Raw genomic sequence first — 11,282 nt, 5'->3', positions numbered from 1 at the left:
CACTTTTGGAAATTTCACAATACATACAGCAGTAGCACAGGTTCATGTTGGTCCTGATGAAAGGCGGACTATAACTTGGTCCTTAGGCTGAAACATGTAGACCCCTTTGTTCTTTCGGACTTGAGCAGTTATTTTGTTAAAACTGCTACTACACTGTTTTTAATCTTGTCACTCGGATAGGCAGTATTAAAAAGTAGATTCTATCCTGGTAGATGATTTTATTACTTTCACTTCACATTCTCTCTGCACTGCTTCCATTACCATCACCAATACATTAGGTAGCCTAATAAAAATCCAGGGCGCATACCTCATCCTAGATGACCGGAGAGGTTAGAGTTGCCCCTTCCATCTGCAGCCTTGTTTACTTTGGAGGCTCAGGACGGGCTACCGAATCCCAGATGATGTGGGCTGCTATCTTGGTGGCTGATGGGATTCATTAGTACTACTTTTGTTGATTCTGTTTTGTGCTCATTTTAGTTTTGTCTTAGTCCACATTTTGACCCTAGATTGCTCTGGTGTGATAAAAGTATATGGATTAATAAGGGATTAGCCATCTAGTGGTCGTTAAATATTTTTCCCTTTGACCCTCCTATGATTTATCTGGCCTGGTTTGATATATTGTGTTATTGACTTGGGGGCATTGTCAAATGGTGGTAGTGAGGGAATCCGTGGTTAGGTGGTCATGGGGGGGCGTCAACAAACATTTTTGCACAGGGCGCCACCAGTACTAAATCCGACCATGCCTGGCTCGAGCTTTTCTGCGGTTTGCCTACCTTTACTCCTTTGCCCAAACCAGTAAGTACCCAGAGCATAGCAGCCCGGTGAGGTGACTCTGAGCTCCACTCCTTTTCTGCCATTACATTTACACCAACATTCTCAGAGCACTCCTTTTATTTCCTCCCGCATTCACCCTACTCCTCCCCTTGCTACATTAAATGTTTATGTCTCACTTGATTTTAAAGCGCACAACAGTCCATGAGCACAGCAGCCGCAAAAAACATGAAGGTACCTCTACGTTTCGTTACGCCACTGTCCCCATAAAGCTACTCAACAGTCAACACCACATCAGGGGTAGCAAGCACTACATAAATCCAAGTACAAAACAGTATAATAGAAAGTAGATGCGCCATCCCTACTGGTGTCGGATACTATATTCTCAGTGCTGGGAAAAGTACATTGAGGTACAATGGCTTCTAGTTATAGATTCACAAAGTTAGGTATTACTCAAGAGTAGTAAATGCTGCGGTTGCTCACTCGGGTGACCCCCACCCACAGTGAACGTTGGAACTACAACGTGAGTAGTAACTCTGCTCGAGATAATGACGAGGGAGGCTGTGCTCATTCACGAGGACGGAGGACCTCGTGTACCGTGCCTCGGGCTGCGCGCTTCCTGCCGAGCCGGCTCCTGCAGCTAAATGTCAGAGCCGCGCAAAGCACTTTACTCTGATTGGCTTAGGGGACATGGATACTTAGCCTATATAAACTCGCTGCGTGCATCACAACTGTCACCGGGGATAAGACGGAGAAACAGAGGGAGGGTGAGAGAAAGCGAAGACGTCTCCTCGGCTGTGGGTAAGTAACACTCCGTAGCGGATCTGTACACACCTCAAGGAAAACGCAACAGTCACTGAGAGCGGTCTGCTGCTGAGTCAAGATCCGGCTGGTTCTACAGGTGCCAGCGAGCTCGCGAGGGCTGTCACTTTCATTACCACATGCATGTTTATCGTTCGTAATTGCTTTCAGCCTGCAACTATAAAAACACAGCAATTGAAAATGTGTCTGTGGCTATAAGAGATCGAGAACGATACTTGTGTGATTGACTTTTTCTTTTAAAGCTAGGTAAATTTAACGCGCTTGCTTAATCTATAATACACGTACGTGTATATATTCATTTTCAAATTTTTTATGAACTGTAATTAAGATATCTGTAAGGCAGAAGTCTCAAAATGTTAGCCGTGTGGTAGCCTTTCTGCATACATTATTTTTTATACAGTGACAATTTTGACCAAGTTTGCCATGTTCAGATGTAAGAGCGTTTTTCAGTTTATTTCTTGCACGTTTGTTATGCTTCTGTCTAAAGCCACAGCCTGAGTTTTTTTTTTCTTCTTTTGGTTACATATATCCTCTGATCGCCAGGATACGTCCATCACATCTATTTCAAGTAGCCACTTTAAAAGTGAGTTCTGAAAAATAATGCAAACATAGATGTATCTATCTAGGGTTTGCCCGCAACTCCCGCGAAACCCCTCACCCAAAAGATAGCCCAGTTGCGAGAGGAATCTATGGAAATAAACCCAGAGTGTCTTGAATCGTTATATCGGCTTGGTTCTGATTGAAGATAATACAAATAATGTGTGAAGAAAATAGATTTATGCGGTGACTCGTTCTAGGTCTACGTAAACCTCCGGGCACACATTTCCTGTATCACAAGAACCGGAAAAAAGGACAAAGGGGGGCTGTTCGGTGGTTTTTGAAAATTATTAGACCTGCAATCAACAGGTATTATTTGGCAGAACCCTTCATTAGAAGTTTCAAACATCTATTTTAGTTGCCTGAATATAGTTGTACGTTGCCCGATTTCAGATGTACACGTCCTCTAGACTGCTTCAGCAAGCAATGCACTCTGTGTAGATACAGTGTTTTTGTTTCTTGTTAGGTCCACGTTTCAGATAAGATAAATAACTCTGAACTTTGTAAAAAATCTACGTTCTGCCATCTGTTTCAGATTTTGTTTGAAGCCGCATATATAATTTATTAAACCAGTAATACGTTTTGGCGTCGTGAGCAGAAAAGCTTTATAGATGTTGCATAAAACGTGCATACGAATTTAGGTATAAACGCAAAAAAGCCACGCTGATATTTCGGTGCCAGAATAGTGGGTGAGACGTGCACTCTGTGCAGGTGGCGACTGTCTGTGGTGCGGTAGATGGGTTATGCGGGGTGAAGGGGTACGTCTAATTGACAGGCTTCATATCATGGAGAGCTAGTAGAGCTGCATATGCGGTTATGTTCTGAGCCACTGGAATTATGCGGCAGAGGAGGACCAAAATATGTGGCATGGTTGGCTAAATTATGCAGCCATAAAATGGAAATTGTGTGGTGTAATGTGGCACATTTTGTGATATGGTCACTTGTGTCTCGGGAAAGGTTTCACCTCATTAATACCAGTTTAACACTCAAATACAGCAAGAAGCAATAGAAGGTGTTCCATTAACCTTTGTGAAAGGTCTTCCACTGCACAGCAACACGCGTCACCGCAATTTTTGGTAACTATTGATCCGTCTGAGTTATAAACAATTTTTAGTTAAATCTGTAGATTATGCAGCAGATAATAGATTGTATGGCAAATGAGGCAAATCCATAACTATGCCGAAAAAGCCACGGCCGCAATATCGCATAAATCCAGAGCCCCTATTATCTGAGACTGTCGATCTTACGAGTTTGGACAGGGTGCAGGTGTTAAAGGTGTCTGCTTTCTAAAAGGGATGAAAGGAGGAGTGTGAGTCAGTGAAGGGGGCAGCTGCTGCACATATACCAGTGTGCTGTGGTTTAGGACTTTGGTCTTTGGACAGTAGGGAGAAGGTGAGTGGTGGTTCTATTTGTGGATGCTGTTGGTAGTCCTGACGCGAGGTGGCAGCAGATATGATGCAGCTGGAAAGCTTCACTCTACTATCACAGAGAATCTTGAAATTTAGGGCCAGATGTATCAAGCCAATTTGCATTTGAGAATGCTGTAAAAATATTTTGTCAGAGCAGATAGTGGTTCCACAGACCATTGCTTACTCTTAAAAAATGAAACTTAAAGGTTTCATTTCCCTTTTTTAAATGGATTTCGTTTTCCTTAATGCAAAATGAGGATGCATTAAAAAAAAAGATTGCTTTATTAAAAAGCAATCACAGACATGGTGGTCTGCTTACAACCATCCCTGCGATGACGGCGATTCATGATGGGTTGCAAATTGTGACCTACCTCATTAATATTCATTAGGTTGGTCAATTTGCAACCTACTAGGAATCGGTATTTGGATTTTTTTTCCATAGTTAAGGAATTCTGATTTCCTAATTGCGATTCAGAGACGATCACAATTAGGAAATTGGTATTCCAAACGTTGATACATCTGGCCCTTAGAACAAGTCAGAGGAGACTGAGTAAGGCAGGAAATTATATGATATAGAATGGCCAGAATGGACAGAAAGAGTCAGCAAAAATACCTGACTGCAGGGTCCTGTGTTACACCCCTGGACTCAAGAGAATGTTTACAGGAAAGGGGGATACTCACGATTAGAGATCTTTCATAGATACTAATTGGCTATCTGTTAAGGTGCAGTTAGGTGCGAGGACAAAAGCCCACAATAATCTGAAGCTATGACGTCCAACCCTGTTTTTCTTTATCTCTGAAAGTTACTCTGTCTTTTTTGCTCTAGGCAATAGTGTGGGTGGCTTCTGATCCTTAGAGACCCCTTAAACTGCAATATTTGGTTTTCTCCAAGGGCACAGTTTGGTGTGGCCTGAAATGAGGAGACCCCCCCCCCCCTCATGTCCCCAATGTGTAGTCTCAAGGAATTTCCTATCTTATTTCGCTCTCCGCTGGCCCTGGCAAGTGGCAGCAATAACAAGAATTTGAGTTGCAGTGGCACGCAAGGCGGATTTCGAAGGAATTGGGGTGCATACTCACCCATTTCCTTTTCATCCCTTCAGTCTCCCACATTGATCCCTTCCTCCAGGGCCTCCCTTCCTTAGCGCCAAAATTTGAGTACGTCCTCTGTGCAGTGTTTACCCATAAACTGGACTGAGCACACATGATCTGGACTTATGTAGTGGGAAAGTACTCGTAGTAGGTATTTTTCCACACATATCATGCAAATGTGTACATCAAAATATACACACCTGCATCACCTCATATGGAAAAGTATTCCCCACCATCAGAAATGCAGCTAATAGGCCAGCGGGAACATCGTAATACAGCGGGAGGAAGACCGCTGGGGGGGCAGTAGCGCGGTCCGACTGACAAACTCAGAATCAGGCACTATATGACATTGGTGTCATTTTGTGCCTTTAAAGATGAAAGGGTAACTTCTTGAAGATCTATTACCAGAATAGCAATGATGAAATATCATCCTAAATTAGTGAAATGTACAAGTGTTATCTATTCTTACACTTTTGATTAACTTCACTACTTTCAGCTATTTACAAAATCTGAGTGTAAAGTTACTCAAAAGTATAGACTTACACATCTTCATTCCCTGAAAAAGGAGATGGAGCCAGCTACGGTGTCTGGAAGACACGCAAAACATTCCCTGTAGAAATGTAGGGCGTTGGCGACCTCTCGATGAGCCCCGAAGGGCCGGCATCCGCAGGCGTCGGTTACAGAGGTCGGTGCAGGAGACATCGGGCCCTTGAAGTCACAAGCGCTGCATATCGAACTCCTCGCAGTTAAAGTCGGGAGCGCCGGCGTCGGCAAGCGTCTGTGCTGCAAAGTGCAGCGAAGTGCAGCGGTGCGGCGTGCGGGGCCCTCAGGTCATGGTGCAGGCAGCGGCTCGGTGACGGTCATACGGCAGCCTCAGTGAGACCAGGGCTGCGGTGCGAAGTGATGCAGTGCTCGTCACGGTGCTGACAGTTCACGGTGCAAGCAGCGTCATCGTCATTGCTAAAGCGCTGTCGTCGGCTGATGAACTGGAGTCAATGGTGCCAGCGTCGGTAGGCCAAAGCTGCAGTGTGTGATGAGGATGATGAGTCATGTAACTTATGAGCGTTGCCCTCGAACCATGGAGCAAGCAGCGTGGAGCATCGTCGTCGGGGATATCAAGGCAGCGTCATGAAACGAGGCGGTGCGAAGTGCGGTGTCCACAGGTCGTGGTGCAAGCAGCGGCTCGGTGGCAGCGTCGGGTGGTGTCTTCAGTGAGACCAGAGTTGCGGTGCGGCATGCGGCGCTGCCCTCTGCGGTGCCTTCAGGTCATGGAATCGGCAGCGGCGTCGTAGACAGCATTGGGTTGCTTTTTCTTCTGTTGCAGCACAAAACACACAGTCCCCATTGCTGATGGCACAATAACTTGAAGTCTTTGCTGTTCCTTGAGACTTCTTGAACAGGGGGCAAGCTATACCTCAGGCCCTTGGAGAAACTCAATAGTCCAGTTCTTTCACTGCCCAAGACAGAAGCAGCCATGCCAGGCAAACACAGCAAAGCACTCAGCAAAGTGGTAGTTCCTCCTCACAGCTTCTCCAGCTCTTCTTCTTGGCAGTCTTCTTGGTACAAAAGAGTTCTAAAGTTCTGGGGTCTGGGCCCAAATATTTATACTCCAAATGCCTTTGTCCTCTTAGGCAGAGAGTGTCTGTCCTTAGTCAAAACCAGTTTGGGCCTCTCTGGCCCAGCTTTCCAGCAGGAGGCGGAGACAGAATTGTCTGCAGCAGACCAGGCCCATTCAGGTGCAAGGAAACCTCTTCACACTACTATAAATGCAGCCCAGGTCTATTCAGCCCAGTCCTGACTCATCCAGACTCTCTGGAGCTACTGCACATCCACAGCCCCTGTTACTCCAAAGCCAGAAAGCCAATACACATCCTAGCAGAGACACACAGGACGGCTAAGCAAGAAAATACCTACTTTCTAAAAGTGGCATTTTCAAACACAGAATGTAAAAATCATCACCTTTACTAAAAGATGCATCTTTAGATTCTGAGTTCAGGCATACTAAACTTAATTTTCCTATCTGGTCCCAATGGGAAATTATATTTATAAGATGTTATAAATTAACTCCCATGCTTTCCCATGGGCCAGATAGCCTTTCAATAGTGAAAAACGAAACTGGCAGTATTTCACTATCAGGACATGCCACACACATCAGGGCATGTCCTACCTTTCACATACACTGCACCCTGCCCACAGGGGTACCTTGGTCCTACCTTAAGGGTGACTAACATGTAAGAAAAGGGAAGGTTAGGGCTTGGCATGCCAGTGCGAGACAGCACACAGACACTGCAGTGGCAGGTCTGAGTTACTTTTGAAGTGCTGCTTGTGTGGGTGGCACAACCAGTGCTGCAAGCCCACTAGCAGCATTTGATCTACAGGCCCTGGGAACACACAGTGCACTGTACTAGGGACTGACTAGTAAATCAAATAACTAATCGTGGAATCACCAATCGATTACAACCATTTACAACAGTAGCACTTGCACTTTAATACTGGACAACAGTGAGAAAGTGCATAGAGAAACTAAACCAGCAAAAACCGGGAGGTCAGAAAGCAAACAGACAGGGGAAACACAGCAAAAGATGCCAAGTCTAACAAGAGTTTTTTCTGCGATTGCCAATGTTAAGTTGGTGAGCGCGAGCAAGAACTCCTACTCCAGACCACCTCCAGGCAAGATTTCTCAACGAGGGTGGTCACGGATGACTGCTACAGCTCACGTTGAGAAACCTTCCGTCGTGTTGAGGAAGGTGCCGCTCGAGTAGAACATCTACTCAAGCAGTGCAGTTTGCTCTGATTTTCCAGTGCGGGACAACACCCGGCTCTAAAAATCAGTACAAGCAGTGTGATCTAACACACTCTGCCGCTTGTGGGATTCCCCGTAGTGCAGCAGAACTCCGTGAACTCTGCCCGGACTTACTCTAGACATGTGTTTCTGGATTCATTCTTTCATCAGTAGAGAGCAACATTATGTTTTGGGGGTGCTGGAAGTGTTGCCCAATGTTTTCCAGGTCTCTGTACCAGTCTGAAATGTGTCTAGAGATACACAGCACTGTCTGCACAAACAATGGTGAGTACTAAGGACTTTCAACTGAAGAGAGTGTTATCATGCATTACATTTACCACAATGCACATGGGCTAATTGTGTGCTGGTATGCCGGGCAGTGTGCTCCCTCCTCCTTTTGTGATTGGCTCCTTACATGAAATGGGTCATCATAAACTTGTCTCTGTCACCTACATTTTGTCTAGAACATTGGTTCGTCAGTGAAAATCATTGGTCACCTGTGACGCCTCCGCTTTCAAATTCTCGTGTTCCCAGTGCTATAGCCTCAATGGATATAGACTTCGCCTAAAGCTAAACCTCTGCAATTGTTTTTGATAAATCCAATAGAAACTTCTACCTCCAATAGGGAAATAGACTGTGCAATTCCAACTATTTCTAATGTGATGATTCCATGTGGACGAACCTCTTCTGTTTCCAAAGGGGGAGGATGATGTTTTAAAACAATGCCTGCAAATGACCCTCTAGAATGGTTTAACTGACTGCTGAACTTCATCTGCAAGAGTGTCCTCATTTTTAGTTCCTGATAAGAACCAGTAATTAAGCTGTTTGACTATTGGGGATTTAATCAGGTGACAGTAAATGATTGCTACCCAATGGCTTTGATACAAAAACATGAATCATTACAGAAAAAAATCTCCACAGGATATACTATCTGCTTTGCTAGAAAGAAGGAGGCAAGTGCAAGACCGCTCTTTGGATGCCTTTTACTGCATTATAAGTATCAAGTAAGGGGATTTGGTCTCTTTAATGCCACCCATTTTTTCAATCATTTATTGACCACTTTTTATCGTATATATTTTCAATCAGTTTGTTGTTATTTATTTAGATGTCATATGGATATTTTTTACTATTGTGTACTGACAAGACTAAGACAAATCTGAGAAATTGGAATTTGAAAAAAAGTTCTTGGCTACTTCCTGAGTTCAGCTGGTGTGTCTCTGGATCCATAGAAAGCAACAGCCATTCAAGAATGGTCATTGCTAAAATCATTAAAGGGAAACCAATGTTTTCTGCTTAGTCAATTTTTCTTCTCAATTCAACAGGGGATTTACTCTAAGACTTGCTTTACATCAAGCCAGCTCAAGAAAGGAAATTTGAATCATGGATTCCTTTGGGATGAGCCAACTGAACACGACTTTCAGGATTTCAAAAAGACCTTTGTTGAAGTCTCAATATTACTACCTGGTTCTTTTATGCAACATAGTAAAAAGTTAAGGTGGCTACTGTTGGGCATTGGCCATAAATCATATCAGCGTCACCCAGGCAAAGAATTTAGAGAACATTCAGCTTGCAGCCCTTAACAAAGGAGCATTAAAGAGAATATGGTAGGCGAGAGCACTGGAACAACAACTGGCCGGAATAATCACTTAACCCTTCTAAGAGAGAGGGGCAGATTCCATCTACAGACCAGTCTCTCATTTCTGGAGTAGTATTTTTAGAACCAAGGGATGTATTTAAAGTTCTAATTGCTAATCTAGCATTTATTCATCAAACTCCAAGTTTTAATCATACAAATCATGCAGGAGAGGCGCTTAGCGCATCCGGGTATTCTCAGGGTCAAAATAAAAAATTACAAACTCATACTGTACATATTAAAACAATGTATACAAATAGTAAATTTAACATTTAAAACAGCCATCAGTTATTATTAATCAACTATCCAATACAATCAATCCTTAGTATGTATAATCTTCCCTCTCCTGAACATTAACCTTTTGGATGCATATGTAGTTTTGCAGCTTTGATTAGGTTCTCGTTTAGGGACGAAACAAGTTAGCTGGGCTCACCGCAGTTTTAACTTTCCATAAGAGTGTATCATTCAATAGTGGAGCAAATTCAGTGACACCGGGGCTCAGTGGCTGTTTTTACTAGAAAATGATTGGATGGGGGGGCAGGGGGCACATTGTCCTTGCTTGTATTAGGGTCCACTGCACTCTTGCTATACCACTGACATGAGTAGGGCACAGAACACCTCTCAACACCAAGACAATTGGACCAACAAAAACTTATAGCCTATAGCAGTTTCAACAACAATTTTACCTAGAGGCCCTCAGGCCTTGAAACCCTAGAGTAAACAAAATTACCAATACCATGCATTCTCTATCTTTTCCCCCACCTCAGAAATCTTTAGACATGCCAAAAAGTCGAAAATGTAGGCTCTTTTGCAGATGTATCACTTAGCACTTAGATAGGTTGTGGAGAAGTGTGGCTCAATGGTTAGAGGAGGCAGACCTTGATGCAGAGCTCTGGCCAGGAACCAGGGTTCGATCCCCGCCTCGGCGGGTCTTGGGCTCATAAATTCCTCTGACCGGATATTCTCGCCTCAGTGCCTATTCTAATCATGGGTCCCACACTGCAACTCTGGGCAATAGCTTGCTTAGTCTCCACAATGGCCCCCACAGTGCGAGGGATGCCTGGTTTCACCATGGGGGTGCCCAGGAGTGGACACTTCACAAGGAAAACCAGGAAGGGTTCCCTTGTGGTATTTGTACAAGCGCCGGAAGACCCCCTGCGGGTAGCTGTGCGCTATACAAGTACAAAACATTTACATTTATAGGTGCAGTAGTGAGTAGCTGCTGTCACCTCATCCTTAAATTGAGACCCATCCTTTCCTAGTTATCACCGGAGCAGAGAGCGAGGGTGGTTGGTGCCACTATTACCTCGCAGCATGATGACTATAATGTCTTCTAGTCAGAGCTTCCTTTTTATATAATCCCTAGGCTGATCTTTGGCTCTGAAATAAAACTGTTCTAAGCTAGGAAGGGATGTTTTAAGGCCCATGCGAAGAGATCTTTTCATAGAGTAGTGAGCTGGTTATGAGAGCAGTCAGTTCTCATTTCAGTTTTGTACTTAAGAGTGCACCTGTGGAAGTGTCTGGGTGTTGCGTGCAGATATCTCTCTCATTGGCAGGTCAGGGTGGGACTAGATGAGGCAGTGTATATCACTGAGAAGGCATGCACCCTCCAAGGCCTCAGGTGAAGTCTTCATTGTGTTTTGTGATGCAGCATAGAGTGGCCCACAAAGGGTTGGAAGACAGTGATATAAACACTTACTGCCATGCAGCTCAACTAGCAGTACATTGTTGTTTGTTTGTTGAGACCGTATGTTCACTGACATTCTGCAGCACACATAGAAAGAGGAAAAAGCTGCACAAAAACAATCCTACCTACAACAAAGCGACCCTTACACCATGGTGCAAGGATACCTGCTTTGCAACTAGGCTGTCAGTTCAGTTCATTAAGTCTTTATTTCGATTATAAAACCATAAAAGACATTACAATCAATTAAAATTAAGCAAGTTAAAAATACATTAGTTAAAAAATGGTTGAGTCAAGACAGAAATAACATTATTGTGAAACAATCTCAGTAAGATGTTTAAAATAAGATAATAATCCAACAGATCTGCAAACTCTGATATACTACAATTAATTATGATAATGAGATTTAGAATATGTCCGCACAGCTTTGGTTGGTTAGAAAAAAGAAAGTGGTAAAACCAGGCAGGTATAGCACTCTAAAAGATAAACGGCTAC

General features: G+C 43.8%; 1 protein-coding gene across 1 annotated transcript in view; it reads left to right on the top strand.

Annotated features, from left to right (window-relative positions):
- The first annotated feature begins 1,348 nt into the window (after positions 1-1,348).
- Positions 1,349-11,282, top strand: part of DDC (dopa decarboxylase) — a 423,065-nt gene continuing 413,131 nt past the window's right edge. The window contains exon 1 of the mRNA XM_085607299.1: positions 1,349-1,572. The gene's annotated coding sequence lies outside the window, so the exon portion shown is untranslated. The remainder of the gene's footprint in view (positions 1,573-11,282) is intronic.

Source organism: Triturus cristatus, chromosome 5_2, assembly GCF_964204655.1.
Source record: "Triturus cristatus chromosome 5_2, aTriCri1.1, whole genome shotgun sequence".
Taxonomy (NCBI): Eukaryota; Metazoa; Chordata; class Amphibia; order Caudata; family Salamandridae; genus Triturus; species Triturus cristatus.
The sequence above is the reverse complement of the archived record's forward strand: the minus strand, read 5'-3'. Positions and strand labels throughout refer to the sequence as shown.